This window comes from Microplitis mediator, chromosome 9 (assembly GCF_029852145.1).
Source record: "Microplitis mediator isolate UGA2020A chromosome 9, iyMicMedi2.1, whole genome shotgun sequence".
Lineage (NCBI taxonomy): Eukaryota > Metazoa > Arthropoda > Insecta > Hymenoptera > Braconidae > Microplitis > Microplitis mediator.
The window spans coordinates 241,863-264,494 of NC_079977.1; the positions used below are offsets into that span (position 1 = coordinate 241,863).

Here is a 22,632-nt window from a genome sequence, read left to right on the forward strand (position 1 = left end):
AACACACAAAAGACAAAAGTGATGGTGGTAGGAAGCAAAGGAAGAGCAAATAAAGAGAAGTCGAAATGGAAGTTTGGCGGAGAAGAAATTGAAGAGGTGAAAGAATTCAAATACTTAGGATGTTGGATGACAAACACGAATAACTGGAGAAAGCACATGAGATACCTGGCAGGCAAAGCACAAAAGGCGCTGCGGGCAACATGGGGACTCATCAAAAGAACGGACAGAAGTACAATAAAGGACAGAATGTACTTATATGACACATTGGTGAGATCAGGGGCGTTATATGGGGTGGAGATATGGGGATGGAAGGGCAGTCAAGAAATAGAAAAAGTGTACAGCAGATACTGCAAAGCAGCGCTAGGGGTAACAAAGAACACGCCGGAATATGTATGGAGAACGGAAGCAGGTATGGAAAGCATCAAGGTGGTGATAAGAAAAAGAGCATGCAAATTCATAAAAGACATAATGGAAGCGGAAGAGGCAAGATGGACCAAGATATGCCTAAGGGAAGAATGTAGGAACATCCTGAACAATGAACCATCAAAATGGGGAAGGGAATTTAAGGAAGCAATGGAAGAGATGAAATGTGAGGACGTGATAAAGAGGATTTGGAACAGAGAAGATAAAGAAAAAATAAAAGAAAGACTAATCTTTCTTTGGAAGGAATAATCATGTTCAGGGAAAAAATAATTAGAGAGGACGAGGAAAAGATTAAAAACTCATCATACAATCCGAGATTCAAGTTCATAAAAACCAACGTCGGCGGAGAACCCTATTGGATGGACAGGAGGATCCCGACGTGGGTAAAGGAAACATGGTGCAGACTAAGATGCGGAAACATAGAGAAGGCAGGAAAAAAAGGGTTTAGTGATTGGTCGTGTAGAGTATGTGGAAATGATGAAGAAACGCTAGAACACATATTCAGATGTAGAGAAGTCCAAAGAGGGATGAAAAGGGAAACGAAAGAGTGGATACACGAATGGATGAAGGATAAATGGGAGGCAGACTTCGACTGGCTGATTATGCAAACGCTAAGAGGGGAGCCCATAAAGGAGATATGTGAGTACATAAAAAAATTCCAAGAAATGTCGAAAAAGAGAACGGAAGGGGAGGAGAGGTAATTAAGAACAGAAAGCTATGAAAAGAACGAAGGCTGTGTAAAGATACCAAAGAAAAGTAAAGTTTAATAAAAAAAAAAAAAAAAAAAAGCTGTGATATAAATAAGAAATAAGTAAGCAACAAAGAGAAGCAGTTCAAGGGAAAGAAGAGGAAGTCAAAAGATAAATTAAATTAAAGTAAAGAAAAATAAATGAAAGTTAACTAATATGTAAAAATGTAAAAGGATGTAACTATCTATACATTGAATAAACTATTATTATTATTATTATATATTGTTGCAAGTAATAAATTTATTGCGCGATAAAATTTAATTTAATTGAAAAATGTTATAAATTTTTTTTTTAACTCCATTTAGTTGAAAATATTTTCAAAAATTCCTTATCCAATTTCGTTCGTGTTTTATTTAATGAGACTTGAAAAATAAAAGAGTAAAAAAATTTGGCTCGTTAGTTTGTTTTCTTGTAGCCAGTCTCGTCTTACGAATTCAACAAACGAATTTCTTCAAAAGCAAAACGAAATAAAAAAAAATTTATATCTCTAATTTTGTCGAGTTATTTTTGGTCTTAAATAAACCAGATCTTTAAAAAAAAGACAGAAAAAAAATTTTTTAACCTGACGTAATTATCGTCACTTGGAATTTAATAATTTTTTTTATTTTTAGTAGAACAAATAAAGTTATTTTGTTGTCAACTTTTATAAAAATAAATTTGTTTTTTCAAATATAAACTGTCATCACAATGATAAGAATTAAAAAATATATGAAATTACTTAAATTTTTGACAGTTATTTTTTATTAGCCAGCAGATAATTAAAAATTATATTTAATTTGGTAAAAAAAAGTATCTATTATTGGCATAAAAATTGCTGCTATATTTGGAAAATAAGTTGATTAATTACGTAGCTTCCATAGACGGTGTGCAAACTAAAATAAACTTTTAATTGTAGACATTTAATTTAACTCGGACGAATTTAATCGACGATATTTAAAAATTTCATGTTAACCAGGCAAATATTTATAAATGCGTTTAATTTCAAATATTAAATGTAATTTTTTTGTTTAATTTGACCTTGTACGTAAAGCAAATGGATGACCGTTTAAATAGTTTAAGTAAAAAAAAAATCAAAAAATAAAATGTAAATGAATTATCACAAAAACCACATTTGATTATTTTATCAACGCATCCGGTTGACTTGTTCTATTTACATTTTTTTACAGCATTCAATGCTTACATTTATCAGCTGTTATTTTTTAAACCAACTCTATTTTTAAATTTCTGTATAAAAAAATTATTTTAAATAATAAATAAATATTTATTTTATTGAATTCGGGAAAAATTTTGAAATAATAGACTTTTTTTACGCCACGGAGAGATAAAGAAAAAATATCGTGAGTAAAAGTGACATTTGTCTATATAAAAAAAATAATAATAATTTATATTAATAATAATAAATAATAATAATAATAATAATAATAAAGGAATGAAGAAGAATTAATTGTCTAATTGAAGGTAATAGAGGTAAAGTAATTGATACTAACAGGTTAAATATTTAGTACTATAATTCAGTTATGATACAGGGAGATTTTTACGGAGAATTCATCTAGTGAATTTCATTTCTCTCAATACGAAAAAAAAAACTAATAAATACGTTATATATAAATAAACCTGTTACTATTCGAGATGAGAACCATTTTCGTAATATATTGAAATTGTTACCGTAAATTTCTTTCTCTTCAATTAATTATTCAAATGTAATATATTTAAGAAACATTATAAATATAAATATATATGCATATATAATGAAGGACATTGTGTAGAGAACTGTGGACATCTTGGAGGCCACTTTCATTCTATTCTACAATAAATAAAATGCGTTGAGAATAAGCCAGCGTTGCTCTTTTAATGCCAAGGAAAAATTTCATACTCTATCGTTATTTCGTTATTTTTTTTTAAATTTATATTTATATATATGTAGACAGTGCTTGTTAAAGAGGGTTGACTATTGGGAGATATATATATACGTGTACAAATATATATAAATATACATAAATACGAGGACTTATTCTGGGATGGACACATGTGAAAATGCGGTCACACGTTCGAAGGTAACGCGAAGTTAATCAACATTAACTCAATAATTATTCGATATGTTAGCTTTGATTTCTTCAGCCTCGATCCTCAATTTTAGAAACAAGGTCATCACTGCCCGTTGTTAATTACTCATTAATTATTCAACGATTTTATGAATTCATTATTTATTTTAATAATAACTTATTAATTAAATTAATTATTTTTTTAATAATAAAATTAATACCTCAAGCAACGATATATATTTTATTTTATTTATAATAATACTAGGGGAGAGTTTAAGAACTGCGATAGAGATATAAATAAAACTGTGCCGAATAAGAAGAATAGTATTTTTACCAGACGTGTAAAAATATATTTGATATAAGTCAGTATTTATAATATTTACTACATATAAATATCGAAAATATTTCAATTAATTGCTCCGTTAAAAATAAACGTAAACGAAATTTTTTTTTGTATAGTTATTGTTGGTAATTTAATTACAATGTCTGACAAAGACTTATTACATATATATACATGTAATTATATTTTTTATTGATTACCAATTATCACGTGCTGATAACGTGATTAGTGATGAAGTGATCGTTTATTTATAATCATCAAATAAAATACTTAATTGTGTCTTGTGATTAAAAAAAAAAAAAGAAAATAGTAACAAATATCCAGAATTTGAACAATGATTAAAAAAAAAAAAATGCTCAAATAGGCGAAGTTCAAAGTTGAAATTTTTTGACGTCTCATTGCCAATTGAAATTTAATAATTAAAATTGTTTTTATTAGAACTAAAAAAGAGAAAAATAAAATTTGGACTGAAAAAGGCGGATCCCTGTTTGAATACTCGCAAATATTTGTTGAGGTACGTAAAACTATTTATTTAGCATCTGTGGTAACTATTATTATTACCATAGGCAAATATTGTTGAAATGCAAACATAGAATGGAGGGAAAATAATAAAATATTTATTCAATACCGTATGAAATCCGCGTAAAAATTGTCAGCGATCTATTGCGAAATTTTTGAATAAATCGTTAATTTAGACATCCAATCAATGAGTTAAGCTTTAATATATCTGTATATGGTAACAATTCAATTCAAATATTTGAAATAATTCATCTGAATAAATTTATTGTTATCTATGGAATTATAAAATTAAAATTGATTACGTATTAAATTAAATTGTTTGATAACTGATAAACCAGATTGAATATTTGAACTTAAGTTTATTTTTAAAAATTTGAAAAGCCCGATAAGGTGAACGTCCTGCCGGCGAAAGAGTTTGCCGGCGCGCAAGATCAAGCATCGATCAATAAATTTTCAGTATCCTCTGTGCCGTCATCCCACATCTTGTCCTCTCAAGAGAGGTCGCTTTCAATGTATTATAACCGTGTTGCTGGTACTCACCGACACTGCTATATATATGTTATGTACTTACATTGCTACATATATATATATATATATAGGTGTATAACTGAGCAACACAGGCCAATAACCGGGTGTGGACGCGTGCTCACTCGAGGATTCCCGGAGTTTCTCGAGCATTCTACCAGCTTTTTAAACTTCTATCGTATTTTATATAAAACTGTCTCCTTCAATACATATACTACACTTATGTATGAACTTGCGATCATTATTTTTCAATTTACAGAAAATTCAAGTCATACTTTTCTAAAAAAAAATTTTTTTTCATTCCGTTGCCTAAATCTCTGTCATTACTGGCTGTAACTTTTAAACTATAGAACTTAGGTTAATTTTTAATCAGTACAAATTTAAAGAAAATTAAATTTCCGACACTTTCGGTTTCTTTTAAAAATACTGTAGGATCAATAGTTTAGAAGATAAAACGATTTAAAGTCTTGGAAATGGTATAGAGTTGAAAAAAAAAATGAAATTGTTTAAACAGCTGTAACTTAGAAGATTTTAAATTTACAACTTTTTTGTACTGAGACTACAGTTGTAGAAAATTAAATTTCCTATCCAATGATTACCTGTAATGTATATTTATTGTTTTGTTGGATTTTTATATAAAAATGAGTAAACAGCAAAAATAATTATCATTATTCTGATGAAAGAAAAAAAAATTATATAATAAAAATATAAATGTATCAGTAAATACCAGGTATGTTATTATTATTATTATTATTATTATTATTATTATTATTATTATTATTATTATTATTATTATTTGTGATATTTATTTAAAATCGCGTACTATCTATCGTAGTGTCAAGTAATCAGAGCCGCGATAAAAATATTACGTTGCTGGTTACATTGCTTGGTAATTTATTGTCGCGATAAAACTTGTTAGACACGCTATCACTACTTATTATTATTATTATTTCTTTTTTTTTTTAATTTTATTTATTATACAAACATCACTTCCTTCCCAATGATTCTAGTCAATTGATCTCTACGATTTATCTTTATCTGCTAATTATTATTTACATACATCCCCTATACATTGAATAACTTATCTAAGGAAATCAATTTACATATAAGATAAGTAATCTATTAATTTATAATAAATGGATTTTTAAATTATTGAGTTCAATGAACTCTAATTGATTATTTCTGTACTTTGATCTGTAAATATTACTTAAGATTATCTCATCCGTTTATTTTAAATTTCAAATATTTTATTATAAAATATACTAAAATTACCCTATATATATATATATATAGATATATATTTTATAACTTTTACCCGGAAATTTTAAAATAATCGACAGCTGCAATCAACAGGTATCCTTTCACTTGGACAATAAAAAATTTTTACTTAAATTTTAATTGTTTTTTTTTTTTTTTATTTAATTATTTAAGGAAAAAAAAATTCTACGAAATCGATCTTTGAAAAATCGGATGATAAATTATAAAATACAATAAATGATTAATTTGCATTTCTGAGAAATAATTAGCAAGATATAAATAATTTATTAAATCGCAAGTGATAAGAAAATCTAGGAATTTTAATTTTACAAAAAATAAATAAAAAAATTTAATTTTAGCAAAAACAAATAAATGATAAAAAGAAACAATGTAATGAATGGGCTGATGTAGCATATGGTGCTGATAGCGCAATCACGTAACAATATTTATTAACTGACATAATAACAAAAATATATATAACATATATGTAACAAATACTTACATCTCACTCGATTAAAGACGTATTCTCTTAATTTATTATTACGATTTCTACAACCGATCACGTCTCCCAGAGTAAATTATTTTATAAAATAAATTAAATCTCAAATAAATATTATTTTCACTCTAAATTAAAATCATAAATTCACAATTTAAAAATTTAAATACTGTATTAAATACTTTACTCAACTTTGAAAAAAAAATAAAAAAAAAAAAATAGTCAAAGAAAAAAGAAAAAAAAATCACTAAATGTTATATATTGAAAACAAAATAAAAAAAAAAAAAAAAAAAAATCAAACACGTTTAACTTGCACTAGAGATCTGTCGTAGAAACTTTAAGAATTTTCTAGAACGATCAGTGTTTAAAATGATTTTAATAAATGAAATTAAAAAAATTGTAACCGACTCGGTGAATAAATCCACCGACAGAGTCTTGAGATAGTTAATAAACTTTATCAAATATATGAGTATATATTTAAACAAATATTATCCAGTAATATTGGGTGACACTCCAATTTCGCGGCAGTACACCGCGACGAATCAATTGACACTGACAGGAAAACCGGCGCGATTGCGCGTACCAACCGGTCTCTCTCCCCTCTACTTTAACCCACTGAGGAATCCCACTACTTTCAATACCGACTATGTTATAACGTTATGAGAGTGTGTAATAGTAACATATAGTTAAATGTGTATAGTTACATTGCGCTGATAGATATAAGTACAGAGCAAAAGCTGTATAGTACTGCAGAGACCAAAGACTACAGACCAGACCAGAAACCAAAACTATATATGTTGTTACATATAATCTGTAACACTATACAGTAGACCTTTATGACACTAGTGCGTTTTATGATGACCCAGCAACTATAACAGAAGCGTTAACACTTGACTTTCAATCGCTTTTCTCGCACATATTCCTTTATTGACATTTTTTCTTTTATTTACTACATAGGCTACGGAACTGTCCTACCTCAAGTTGAATAGTAAGTCATAGTGAGTAGAAAAAAATTTTTTATTATTGATTCAATGTAAAATGATAAATTTATTTGATTTTTTCTACTGATTCTATCGAATAGATAATGAATTTTTTTTTAAAGGTTAAGATTAATTTTTTACTTCTCAGCGAGATTACGATTTTTTTCTGTAGTTTGAAAAATCATTGATGGAAAATACTATTTTATAATTTAATATTTGAATTGATGAAATTGAAATATGGAAATAAATCTTTTTTTTTTTTTGTTTTGCACAACCGTGAAACTTTTTCACTCTTGCATGAAATATTTTTACACATTCGACACACGTTAAATTGAATCTATAGTTCAACTGATGCAAGCAATTTTTATCAGTTGTAGATTATTATAAACTAGTGATAATTATTTACTTAATTAATGATCGATTTCCTCTAAAATATAGTTTATACGGCTGTCGAATCGATTGGTCCGTCCGGCCGGCGTTAAAATGATAAAAGCCGTTATTATTAATATTAAAAAAAAAAAAAATAAATACGCATTAAATGCATTCTTTAAAAAGTTCATTACTATCTTGAATAAAAAATAAATAAATTAAAACAAAAAATATTTTTCTTAAACTTTTTTCTCCCATTTGTCAAAACTCGGGATTAAACTTCGTCGCTTAGCCTCTGGATGATAAATATTTACTCTTACACAATCTATTTTTCACTAAACCCCAAATAATAACTGAATTCTCGTTATCTTGTCAATAATACTTCCTTTATAGGATGAAAGATGAATTATTTTAGTGTTATAGTAGCAGACGACATCTGTTACTTGAATTAATTTTTTTATTCGCAACACTTGATGTCATCTTACATTTCTTCTTAATAGTCTTGTGGCATATATAGATATTACTGTCTGGTTACTATAACGAGATGATGATAGTAGTATTTTATAGAGAAATGAGATCAGCTAAATTCCAACATACTTATAGATACTTACACTTAACATACTTTCTTCCGGGATAATTACTAGCAGTCTTTGATTTATGCCTTGTAACCAATTTATGTGAATAGTTGTCGATAGGATTTACATTTTACTTGATTACATATATATTTATATATAAATAATTGATCGTGCAGTGTAACATAGATCAGTGAATCTTACCCGGAAAAAAAAAATCTATTGCGAATAACATTGCATCGAGATCGGTATCTTCACTTTCACGTCGACTATTGATCGATCAATTTATACAGGACGATCCGGACGTTCAGGAATTTATTACATTACTGTATTTATCGTTATTGCAATTTAATAAAAATAATAATAATGAAAACATAAGTATGTTATAAATGATCATTGGAAAGGTAATTTAATTCCCTGTAAGTTCTTATTGATTGAAAAATAGCAAGAGATCAATGATTTTGGATTGACTTTAAATTGTTTTATCTTCTGAACAATTGATCCTGCAGTATTTTTAATGAAGGCAAAAGATGGAGGATATTAAATTATCTTTACAATGATTTCCATCCAAGTCTAATTATCTTTGATCGGTACTAAGATGTTGACAAATGAATAAAAAAAAATAATATGGATAATTTTTGAATTCATTCATAATAATGATAATTTAAAAAAAAATTATGTTTCGATTATATGTAATTGCACCTGGAAATTTGAGAAAATAAAATTATAGGCTTCGATAAGAAAGACTTATTCAAGATTGTCTTGATATTAAACTTTCGCTTTGTTTCCTGTATTTATTTTCGGACATACCCTTTAATGTACGACTATCATAAAGTTAATCTGAGCATTAAGATCGAAATTTTTATTACACAAAATGAGTCGTCTTATTCACACGTTCCGACAGATTTAGGTCAAACTTTTTTTTTTGAATTTTCAAATATAAAAATTCGATTGCCTCTTTTTATTTCTTTCCCATGTTATTGCTATTATTTAAAAATAAAAAATTATTATAAAAGATAATTTAATATTGAAAACAAAAAGTGATTGCTATTGGGTACCAGAGAAGAGAAGGGACATTAAATATACGACGTATACAAAGTGAAGGTGGTGATGACGTAAGTTGCTAATTTTTTTTAGTTGCATTGCTACAGTTGCTCTTTCTACACTTTCATATCCGCCAGGATCATCTGTTTAGATACGTAATAGTAAACAATAAAAAAAAAATACATAAATTTACATGATGTTCATATTATTCTAACACATACGTTTATAGTTATCCATATAAATTTTTTTTTTTTCCATGTGCTTATTATTAATTTCATAATAAATAACAACAATAATTAAATAAGACGAGAATTTAAGTACAAAACGGACAAATAAACAACGCATGCGTAGATGCTCAGTTACTGGGCGACGGCCGTCAAGGACGTTCATTCGTACCTCAGTGAGGCGTGTCGACGTTTGCTACTACCAATGATACGTACAACATTTTATCCGGCCTCAAACGTCCTTGCAAATAACCATATTTATTAATATGTCATAATCGTTAACATAAGTTAACTAAAAAATTTAATTACTTACTGTTCAATAAATCTGATAAAATCCTATGTGATTCACATATTTTGTTTGTGAGTCTAATTGTGGATCGAATTGTAAACAAAATAGTTTTATCAGTATATATGATAGCAATACATATCATATATGTATTATATGGATCAGATATACTTCTTATTATAGCCAGTAACAATTTTACATAAGTAACGATAACAAATATAGAGTCTATATATGTAATTATGATGAAAAACGCCCGGCTCGAAGGACCAAAAACTGTATAATTCCATATGTTTCGTATAAAAATATTTAAGGTCGCTTCCTTTTAGTCATTTAGAACATCGAGAGCACTTTCGATAAAATTAAAAAATTATAAACTTTTATGATAAAAAATTCCAGTGAAATAAATTTATCAAACAAATATCATCTAATCCTCATAATCCACCGTGCAGACATCAATTAAAAAATCACTAATTTTATCACTCGGCTATTTATAAGGCATCACCTCATCATTTCTATGCGTTATCAATAAATATATATTTATTGATCTATAATATTCCACTTAGTAATTATTTTAAAACTTTGCAAGTTTTTTTTATTGTTTATCTCAATCTAATAATTATACTCATAATAAACATAAATTATCACAGAAACATTATTTATAAACTTAATTTGAAAAACAATTTTTTAAGATAAATTTACACTTGACTAGTTCTCATAATAACTGTGTTAAAGACCAGTCTGTTGTCTAGTATATAATATTAAATTGGAGTTAAAGAAAGGTAAAGTTAAAGGTAAGCTAAAGTAATCGCATTGTGAGTTACCGTTTACGTTCTCTTTGTTTCTTCAATTTATATATACATATATATTTATACGTATACTTTATGTTACACAACACAAAGTATAGATAAATATTTATAAACAACGCAATATAGATATATAGATATATAAATATATAAATATACAATACCATGGAATCCTAACAAAGAGAGCCGCAGGTTGTACCGGCAATTTATGAAAACCCGCTCACCATACCTAGTGAAGTAAGTACAGGTACAAGTACAGGTAAAATACACTCTACACTTACGTACACCAATGTATAACAAATATATATATAGTAATAATATATATTAAGAGTTGGGATAGGAGCCTTTTACTTCAGTTCGGCCTCTACTCAGAAAACTCGAGGCAAGGGGCATGTATGTATATCAAGGCCATCAAGTTATCGATCAAAGTTGCGAATGTGCGAAAGGTAATTTCGATCAAGTGTTCCTTTCTTTTTCTCTTACCAATTTTTTTTTATCTTTTTACCTTAGTAACTTATTAATATAAATTATCCAATAACGTTTTTTTATATTAGCTGTTAATTTATGTTCTATCAATTGTCTCTTTTATCAATAGAAATTAATAATTAACGATATAATTATTTCTTTATAATTCATTAGTAATAATGAATTGGTGTGAAAAAATTATCTAACGACGTCACTACCTTTAATTGAACGTTAATGTTCTAGTTAATTAGAAAAAAAATTTATAATTGGTCTTTGTTTTTAGATACTCATATTCTAAAAAATGTTTTATTTCTTTTGTGAAGAATAGTATCACATGTTTATAGATAAAATAATATTTCATTAAATGTTTACAGGTTGAATAGAACGTTACATAAATCACGTATGTGAGTTATGAAATTTGTGAGTTAATAAATGGAAATCCGTGATATTTTGATAAACTTTATGTTTCGAGCTTGTGGCTATAAAGATTTAAATGACCCATTAAAATATACAATAATTCATTTTAAATTGTATTTTAGCGATTCGATAATTGTCCCATGCACGTACTGGCTGTTGGTAGCATTTGCCTAAGGCTCGAGCGACCAACTTGTCACTATTACAGTAAACTACTTAAATTAAAAAAACAAAAACTGTTCTCTTAAATTTGAAATAGTGAAAATAGTGACTATTCACTGTTTACTAGTGAAAAGTACGTCACTAATTTAAATAGTGGTATACTTTTCACTGGCAGTAAGTGACTATTCACTGCCAAATAGTGATTGCCTGATTTTCATTAATTCGTTTTTAGAGAGGATTTTTATTTTTTTTTTACACGGCCCAAATTACCCTTATTATTAATTAAAAATTAAAATTTCTTTTACCTTAAGTATGTTTTTAATTTAATGACTTACAAAGTAACAAAAACAAGTTTTCTTAAGTATAATTGCAATTAAGATTATATCTTGTGAGAAAAAATACAATTAAAAAATTATTATCATTATTATTATTTTTTTTTGTAATAAAAAAATGAAATAAAGACAAAATTAAAAAAAAAAAATGATTTTTTGAGTATCATATAAAAGTTTAAGAAATTTTTTCAAAGGGCTGGTATTGCGATCAAGGACAACTTGAAAATATGTAAGCAAATTTTCAAGGTCCAGTAATATTACCCCTTTTTTGTTGTAATTATTATTGTTCCATGCTAAGGTATATATATATATATATTTCAGCTTTTATGTTGTAATAAAAAAAATAAAAATAATTGAAGATAAATAAAGTAAAGTTTAAAAATAAAAATAAAGTTGTTGTTTTGTCGATCTACACGTAGTTGGATGAGTAGTTGTCATATATATCAGTGTTAATGTGTTAACAATATGTTTGTGCGTCCATGAAGATTGATAGCAGACTTAAGTGTGTATTAAGATACTTATTTATCGGTGAGCTTAAAGATCTTGTTTACCGATAAAGTCGATCTAAAATTTTATTTTTTTAATTAAAGAATAAAAACAATAGAATTTTTAGTTGCGCAAAGAATAATTATATGATAAAAAAAATTTATGCTATTATTTTAAATAAATTTTTGCAATTTAAGTGTCGAAATAATGACACTGAGATAATTGAACGCAATCTGAGCCGATGTCTTTAGAATGCATCGATATTTTTCAATCACTATATAACCCGTTATTTAAATACTAATTTATAGCGCACTTATTTTTATGAATATTGCAAATATATATATATATATATATATATATATATATATATATATATATATATTTTACTTTACTATGTTTGAAGTGTGGCCGTAATGAACTACTTTGATGTCGGTCGTTTATTTTCAATAAAAGTTTTATCTTTGAAAATATTTATTTTTCATATTTTTTTTTTTTGGAAGCTTGTATGAAAAAAAAATCATAATTATATAATATATTCTACAAGCGTAAAATAAAATTAAAAATGAAACTTTTCAGTCAGTAAACTTTTAAAAACATAAATATAATTAGTTACAAAAGTTATTTTAATTCTTCCGAGTAACAATTAAACAAACAGAAGAGTAATTAAAATAGATATTGTCATTTAAATAAACAATATTCCACAAACAAATTAATTATTCATGGATAATAATAGAATTAAACATTTACTGGCAGGTACAAAGTTTACTATGGTCTTGTAAACTTCATCAATCAATACTACAGTTGAATAAATATATATTTGTATACAGCCACAATAATTCAATATAATAGATAATAGATGCGAGCTTTTGTGCGTTTTCTCTCTAGTATACAATACACCTGTTGCGAATGACATTCTCCGTTATCAATAACTGACATACCGTAACATTGAAACAGGAATAATATTAAAGAAAAAAAAAAAAAGTTTTTCCTCTTACAATTAAAATTAAAATTTTTTATATTCTTTTAACTTTGATCCGAGATAAGTGATGACATTTTTGTTGAACCCGAAATATCAATTTTTAAAAATTTAATTTCTTACAAAAAAAGAAGTTTTTAGTGACTTTTATGTAAATTTTTAATTTTAACAAATCCATGAAAATTTTTTTTTAATTATAGAAGTTAATGATAAAATTTTTAAATCTATATTTATGTGAAATAACATAAATGATTACTAATAAAATAGAGTTATCACGTACACTAGCTGTCCATGACCCTGACATCGTGATAATGTTTTGTGACGAGCAAAGAAACCTCATCGAGTTGCTGACGATCATATATTTATATATGTAGATATATATCATGCATATCTATATGTCTATTTAAATAATAAATATATGCTGATACAAATAACTAACCTTATCTATTACTTTTTTTTGACTTTAAATAATTTTGACGTTGATGAATCGAAAACAGAAATTTCCTGGGGTTAAAAAAATTTTTCTTAAAAAGTAAGAATAACTTTTTTGGGTCAAAAATAAATTTCTTTTGCTCTGAGAAGTTTTTCTCGCCTCTAAAAGATTTTTGTATTCAATTCATAATGAAAAATTTTTCTTGCACCAAGAAATTTTTTTTTTCAGTATATATATATACATATAAATAGTTTAGAAAGAAAATAGTTAAAGAGAAGGAGAGAGAGAGAGTTTAAGAATAAAGCACGCGTGACTCAAGTGTCGTGTGTGCATATTTAAACTGTGCGCCAGTCACGTGGCAGCCAATGAATCCGTCTCTTATTTATTCCAACTTGAACCGCTTCCAAATTGTTCAAGTCGACGGATTGTAAATAATTATAGAACAAACTTTTAAAATTACATAAAACAAAAATGAGTCAATAGCTTCGGAATGTCTGTCATGTCTGCAACCAACTTCATTTTTCGGATAAAATTTCATATTTTTATAATTTTAGATCATAGGTCATTGAAGTTTTTTTTTTCTTCAGAATTGATGATTGGAATGAAATTAAAATTATTTAAAAAAAGTAAAAAATGACAAGTTTATTTAGGATCTAAGTAACTTTGTTTAATATAAATAATATTTACTTGGGTTTAAACTGTAAACTCTTGTTTTATCGTAGTTTTATACCAACTTTACTAAGTAAATAAGAAAGAAAAAAAATCCAAATAAACGTGAATGAAATGGTAAATAGACAAATTGTAAAATGAATGACATTGGATATATTGTAAATAATATGTATAGTTTTCAAAAAAGTTTAGATTTAGACAAAAGTAAAGTGTTTATATAAGATTTATGAAATCTTTTATTAAATCAACAAATTAGTGAGATACTTAAAAATGATAAAAATATAAAACGAGTCATGTTTTGTAACTGTATGTAATTTATTTTGTGAGAAAATAACTACTCTATATCGCTTCCGCTGGACAGTTTTATTTAACTATTAACTCTTAACTCTCTTGTCTCTTTTTATATCGGACTCCAGTTCAACCAGTTGTGATTTAAATTAAGCAACATGATTGCTGAGCATAAAATTGTGCAAAGTAATGACAAATAATTCGCGTCAAACTTCGAAATTTGAGACATTTTTTAACTTTTTTGAAATTGAAAAAAATAAATTCTTACGATATTCGAACTGTTTGAATTTTTATATCGACCAAACATTTTTTATACTCGTCAATGTGGCGGGAATTTTTTTTTTAATTACAAACCAACGGGACAAAATACTGTTTCAACTCTTTAATAAAAAAAATGTATTTATAGAAAACGATTGTTATTAATTTAATTGTGTACATAAAGTGTATCAGTTATAAAAATCATAGCCAGTGACGACAGGATTTTTTACACTAATTGCAGAATAATTGGTATCGTAATAAAGCTGTACGAGATTGTTAACATTTCAAAATAATAGCTTATGAATTTATGGATTAATCAACGAAGGATGTATGAACACTGAGAATTTAGAGAAAGTTTATAATTCAATTAATCAATTTTATTTTTTAATTAATAACATTTTTTGTTTTGTAACCTGTTATTTTTTTTCTAATTAACCTAATATTTATTTTCCAGTAATAAAATGTAAGCTCATTGTTTTTTGTCATAAAAAAAAACACTTTAAAAACATATTTTTTTTTATTTCATTATTTTTAATTGGCTTTTAATTGGATCAATATTTCTTTCAAATTTCGACATTTGAAACTTAAACAAAGATACAAAAATTTCATAATCAATCATCTATTTCATTTAAAAATATTGAGTATTCTATTGCGCAGAAATGAAAATTAATAAAAAAATTTGTTGCAGATATAAATTTAGTCTCATCAATGCATTGTCATGTCATACATTTATTACCTCCTCTCCCTGATTGCACTGCGATAATTTATTATTATTGTCTTTCATATTATTGTTCATTGAAAAATAACAATAAAAATGAATCTGGTTGGTAGCAGAAATAATCTTACACGAGCATCAGTCATCAGTTCATAACAAAAATCTATTAAACTAAAACAAATTCTGTACTTCCGTAATTATCAACAATGTTCTGCGAAAATAGTAATTATAACTTTATCATAGATATTATCTATTGAAGAGATTAGCATCCCCCGTGGCACCAATCTAGTTACATGTCGCAAATAAAAATTTATTTATATAACAGATTAAAGGGAATTATTGTAAAACGACAATACGTTGAGGTTCTATTCCCGAAGGAATCCTTGGTAGAGATAAAAAAAACATAAAAATATAAATTGTATACAAGACCATGAGATAAACCTTGGCCCATTAAAGTTTGCCTGGTTTGGCTCTTGTTAAATAGCTTTTTCATTGCTATGGTTACTATTTAACTTTTTAAATCTTCGATCTTTTAATTTCGTACTAAACTTTTTATTATTTAAACTGCTTAAACGATATTTTATTTCATTTTATTGCGGGCTTATTTTAATTACTTTTAATCAAGAGTTCAATAAATAATAATTACAGATGTTTCTATTTGCCATTTACTTTATTCTCGCCTACGTAATTGTATTCTGTGTAATGTTGCGTATGAGTAAGTGCATATGTAAATATAAATATATATAGAGAGCATAGTGTATTAAATAGTGTAAATATATTGAGTACAATATGACGCGATCGGCAAAGCAATTGAACCCACTAAATATCATTTAGTTGTAATATTCCCAGTTGGTGAGAAATGATGCGTAGGAGATAAGAGGTATAAGTAAATGTACTATATGTTACCATGGAAACCAGACGACCTAGATTCACTGTTATATATACATCGGTTACTTATTACTTGCACCCAATTTTTTCGATATTATATACAGAAAAAAAAAATCGGTCTATCGGTTAACCCTGCGGGCCAGCCCCAAAACTTCCCGCTGTTTTCGAGCTCAAAGAGCTCGATAATACTTTTGTATGCCATTGTTTTGTAAAAAACCATTTTTGAGCATTTATTTCTCTCGATATCTTGCGAACGAATTAACCGATTTTGATGGTTGAGGCGACAATCGACGTGTTTTATTAAGTTCTAAGACTGATCAAATTTTGAAATTGATTTATCGAGTCGTTTTTGAGAAATTTCAAAAAAACAAAATTTTTTTTTGAATTCTTTCGTCAACGGTTTCTCTTGAACGAATCAACCGATTTTGATGGTTGAGGTGGCATTCGACGCGGCTTATAAAGTTTTAGAGCTGATTAGATTTTGGAATCAATCCATCCAGCACAATAAAAGTTATCCAAATAAAACATTTTTGAAAAAATTTTATTTTTGAAATATCTACGAACGCACCCTACCGATTAAGCTCAAATTTTTACAGCTTCAAGATATTAACAAGCCGCGTCGAATGACACCTCAAAGATCAAAATCAGTTCATCCGTTCAAGAGTTATGAATATTCACATACATACATACGTACGTACGTACACACATACATACACTCGGGCATCATCTTGAAATTAGTCAGGATAGCTTCCTAGAATCTCAAAACGTCAAAATCTGATAGAAATTCGGTTTTTGCAAATCGGACCGAAACCAATAACTTCCCGAATTTTTGAAAATTTACAATTTTCTTAGCGGGAAGTTAAAAAATGATCAATTTTTTTCTATAAGTAAATAAATAAATAAAATTTTTTATTAGACCGATGCCTTTTTACAGTTTCTGTAACCGATTGCGGTATATTTCCAGAGTAAACCCGGAGTGAATGTGAAGTGGATAATTTTTAATTTATTCAATCTCCTCCTAGAGAAATTAAAACTCCGGATAGAAGTCAATTCGAATTTAAATAAAATCCCGCGGTTTTTTTTTTTCAGTTAAGATTTTAAAATTAAATAGTTAAATTATACAATAATTTTTTTTTCGCAATTCATGGAAAAAAAAAACTGTTTTCGTGATACGAAATGTTGATTTGCATATAGCTTATCTAATATGTATGAATAAAAATTAAATCACTGGCTAATACATTTGCAACACTGTATAAAGTATATTGTATCAATATATATAATTATAATGAGAGCAGTAGTTATATTACATTAGAAACACGCAGATCAAACAACTTATTGGTATTGGATATATATAAGCCCGTATCACATTATTTCGTAACAAAGCGGGCGTAACCTGCCTCGAAAGTAGTTCTGACCACTGAGATAACTACAAATAGATGTGGTTTTTGTGTATGACTGATTTTTTTATTTTATCAAACAATAAGTTTTTATATTAAGTTTATTATTGTTATTCAACTGAACAATTTTAAATTTACAAGGTTATTTAATCAAAAAATAATAATAATATTTATAACGAACCAATTGCACTTGACTATTTTTTTTTATCAGCTAATCCGTTATCGGACAATGTCAATGACGGGAACGTTTTAATAATTAATGTACGCACGTCATCGGATGTCTGTTCATCGCATTTTAGCAAGAAAATAACCGATAGCTTTAAGTGAAATTCATCAACTTTTTTTTTTTATTTTTTTCGCAAAAATAAATTTTATTAATAAACTTAAATTGGTCAGTTCTTTTTTTAAATATTCAATCGTTAATTACAAATATTGGAATTTGCATTAAAAATTATTTATTAGTATTATAGACACATTTAGTACCGATTTAAATATTCGCACTTTCACTATGACTTTTTATTATTTTTATATTGCGTATAAATTATTATCATTTTTTTTTTATGATTTTGATTTTCAATTTAATTGCAAATCAACTTTGTTTTTTTTGAAAAAAAAAAATTTGTTAATTTTTATATCCTATTTTACGCCGTCTTACATATTTATGTTTATATAAATATACTGACTATAATAACTAGTTGTCAATATAATAATAATTATTTAAATAAAAATATATAATTTAGTAGTAGACAAGTCTTATATTCCAATTTATTATTATAATTAGAACGGAGTTTATATGAAACGAGAATTATATAGATAAATACTGTCATTTACGCCTACAACTATCTATATACGTACGTAACAATTATTCAGCTCTTTTATTTTTTAAGTATATATATATCACCAATGTTATAGTTATTATTTAAATGAACTTTCAACGAGAAAAACAAGTTAGTGATTTTAAAAGTTATCATATATTCAATTTTTTTATTATAAATACTTGATTAAACAAATATGTTTGTATTTTCTAAAAGTTAAAAGATTATTCTTATATTTACATTTACCTGAAGCACGAATTCAATTTGTCAGGTTTAAAATGTTTTTATCTTATTGTCATTGTCAGAAAACTTATTTTAGTTATTTAAATTACTCCTGACAGATGTATCTTAAAAATCAGTCAAAAGGTCAATTAAATTATTTAATATTTTCAATTGTCTCATATAAATGTATATACATATATTTAGTTTTTGGCATGACTACTTCTCTTGGCAAAACTCGATTACTTAAATTACAATTTGGCTTAATAATGTTTTATATTTTTATTTAATGTAATATTTTATTAATTGAGTTGACTACTCTGATTTATGAAATGCCGAAGTATATATATTTCTATATCATATCAAATAGGTAAATTTTATTTTTAATTAATTAAATACTTTATAAATATATTCTAAATTATTGACTTTTTATTTCTGTTGAATAATTTCAAACAGAAAATATGATAAGGAATGTGATCAAATATATATATATTTGAATGAATAAATAAATATTACCGCAAGATCAAAAAAAAATTTTAAAAAAGTCTAAAAATAAAAATTTATTTTTATTGTCTTGATATCTTGAATATTTATTTATATTATTTTATTTACTACTATTATAATTGTTTACTTGAACAATATTATGCAAAACAATTTAAATTTACATAAATATTTTAGACTTACTATCTATGGTTGTTTATTGAAATTTATTGACAGATTATAATATTTATTTAGTCTTTAAAAATAAAATAATTAAGCCTGTTTTCTTGATTTATTATTTTTGTCATTAATAATAAATTCATTATTTATTTCAGATAAGTGTGATGAAATTGTTCACGAAAACACTCAAGTGATTAATATTCAACTTTTCCATATTTATATATTTTTATAATAAAATATTATTCCGTAAATTTAAAACAAGCCGGTGATTTAAATAAAAAATTTTCTTCACTTTGAGTTTAAATATAATCAGATAAATATTATTTAAATATAAAATTCGGTCGTTTTTTGAACTCTGCGATAATTCAAAATGTTATCGGCTTTTAAACAAACAAGCACTTTTAACTGTGATAATCGATAACTCATGACCAAATGTGTTCGTGTATCTTTCAGTGTAATTTTTAACATCCAAAATATTCTCTGATAAAAAATTATATGTAATTTAAAATAAAACTTTACATAACATGATATTTAAAATTATAAATAAATCACTTGTCAAAATATAAATAATTATCAATCAATAATAACAATATTAATTAAGCTTATCAAATCGGTTTATTGTAATATTAATGTCTAAGCCGTGAATGAAAAAAAAACAGGCTCAGATCTTAATGATAAATAATAAATGTATTATTTTAAAAATTATCGCGATACTTTATGTAGTGTAGTAAGTTATCGGTTCACCGAGCACGTGTGAATAAAATTGCGTAAAAGGTTTTAAGATAAACGTCACTACTCGGTTCAATGATCAATTTGTCAACATAACGAGCTATGCTAAATAGTACTACCCTGTACTTTTTCTATCCTTACTTATATATTCATGCATGACATTATATATTAAAGCCACGAGTAACTTTTACATTTAAATCAATTCGCGGAAATTTAATTATTATTTTTATTAAATACCTCTACATAAAACCCTTCAGTATAATAATAATTTTAAATCTTCCCGGGTCAAAAATAAAACTTGATTCAGGCTCGCTTCGCCTTATTTTCTTTTGAAGTAATCGATTTGCCGACGATTTTTTGAGATCTCGACTTTTTCGACTTAAATTTAATTTTTTTAAACTTTTTGAACTTTTTTAATCTTAGTTTCAACTTATTCGTCTTTACTTTGAGCACAATAGTCATTCAAATTACTTTTGACCTGCTAAACCAAGTCGAAAAAAGTCATTTATTATGATCCTGAAGTTAGCAGACAATTGAAAATTTTTAGGTTTTTTTTTTAACAATTAAATTTGAAGAAAAAAAAAAATTAAAAATATGCACATGTAGAAAATTTCAAAGACTACAAGTGCAATTTTTTTAAATATTTTTTTTTTATAATTTACTGACTAAAAAAAAGTCCAAAAATTATTAGATGTCGGCTAACTTCAGTATCATCATTTATTCGCCTTACTTTCGTCTTAATATATAAAAATTATTTCACCTTAGTTCCGACTTTTTCGACTTATAATTTAAGTCGAATAAGTCAGTTTCGACTTGATTTAAACTTTTTCGCCTTACATTTTAAGTCGAATAAGTCTAGAGCAAGTGAATTTCGACTTGATTTAAACTTTTTCGTCTTAAATCGTGACTAAGTCAGCCAGTTAAGTCTAAACCAAGGCAATACCTTAATATATTTCATGCCTCCGTAAAAAAAGTCAAGTTTGTCTTGTGAAAAACGGCTCAAAATTTCGACTTAGTAAACCAAGTCTAAATTAAGTTTTATTTTTGACCCGGGTTATTTTTAAAACTAAATGTATAAAAATAAATAATCTTTTAAATAAAATGGCAATAGATCAATTGGTTTCGTCTTTATATCAATTAATCTCAATAATATATTGCAATTTAAGTTGTCGTCCTATAAAATAGTATAATCTATCAACTTCATACGAGTTTACAATTCATTATTTATAATTAAATTAAACTGATAGATCAACTGTTTTATTTATCACCAAATTTAGGCAATACAACTTCAAATAAAAAAAAAAAAAAAAAAAACGTTAGATAAATAAATCACATGTGAAAAAAAATAAAACATTCCACTCTTATAATTCAAAAATTGTATTAATTATTATTTTTATCATTACATATATGTCTGGAGATAATTATACGACAGTTGCTTAGAAATGAAACGATTTAGAAAGTCTATAATATTTTTCTAATAACTTGCGGCGCTGTCGTAATTAAAAAAAAATTACGATAGTCTTTTGAATAAAGAAAAATATTTATACATATAGATATTAATAATTAATGATAATGAGGTAATGAGCTACTGAATTTATAAAATTAAGTAATCGTTAATATATTTTATAATAAATAAAAAATATTTAATTATTTTGTATAAATTAAGTGATAATTAATTGTAATAAAAATCAATTTTGTTATAATGAATTTGATCTTTAAAAAAAAAAAATTAATATTGATACGATATTTAAATTCACTTTCATCGTTATTTATTACTGTCAACAATTTGAATTTCCGAATTTTTTTTTTTAAACTGAAATTCATGTTTGGAAAAACTTTCCCATAATTTATTAGTATTATTTTCATATTTATACTATTTTTCTGATTACGATCACTTAATTGGTTGTTTACATGAATTATTAATCAATTAATCAATGCCGTTGTACTTTTTATTTATACAGCGATGATAAAAATCTTAAATCACAGGGCCATGGTTCTAATCGAGTTTAAAAAACTAAAAACAAATTTGTTTATATAAATTAATATAAGATTAAGTTGCAACATAAACCTTCGAATTAATTGATCTCACTCTTTATC

At 26.1% G+C, this 22,632-nt stretch overlaps 1 protein-coding gene across 2 annotated transcripts in view; it reads right to left on the reverse strand.

Moving 5' to 3' along the window:
* LOC130674264 (terminal nucleotidyltransferase 5C) overlaps positions 1-22,632 on the reverse strand; it is a 39,673-nt gene that overhangs the window by 14,125 nt on the left and 2,916 nt on the right. The window contains exon 1 of one of the 2 annotated variants that reach the window (XM_057479538.1): positions 6,358-6,915. The exons of the other annotated variant lie outside the window; for it this stretch is intronic. The gene's annotated coding sequence lies outside the window, so the exon portion shown is untranslated. Of the gene's footprint in view, positions 1-6,357; positions 6,916-22,632 lie in introns of those variants that run through there. 2 annotated transcript variants of the gene reach the window in all.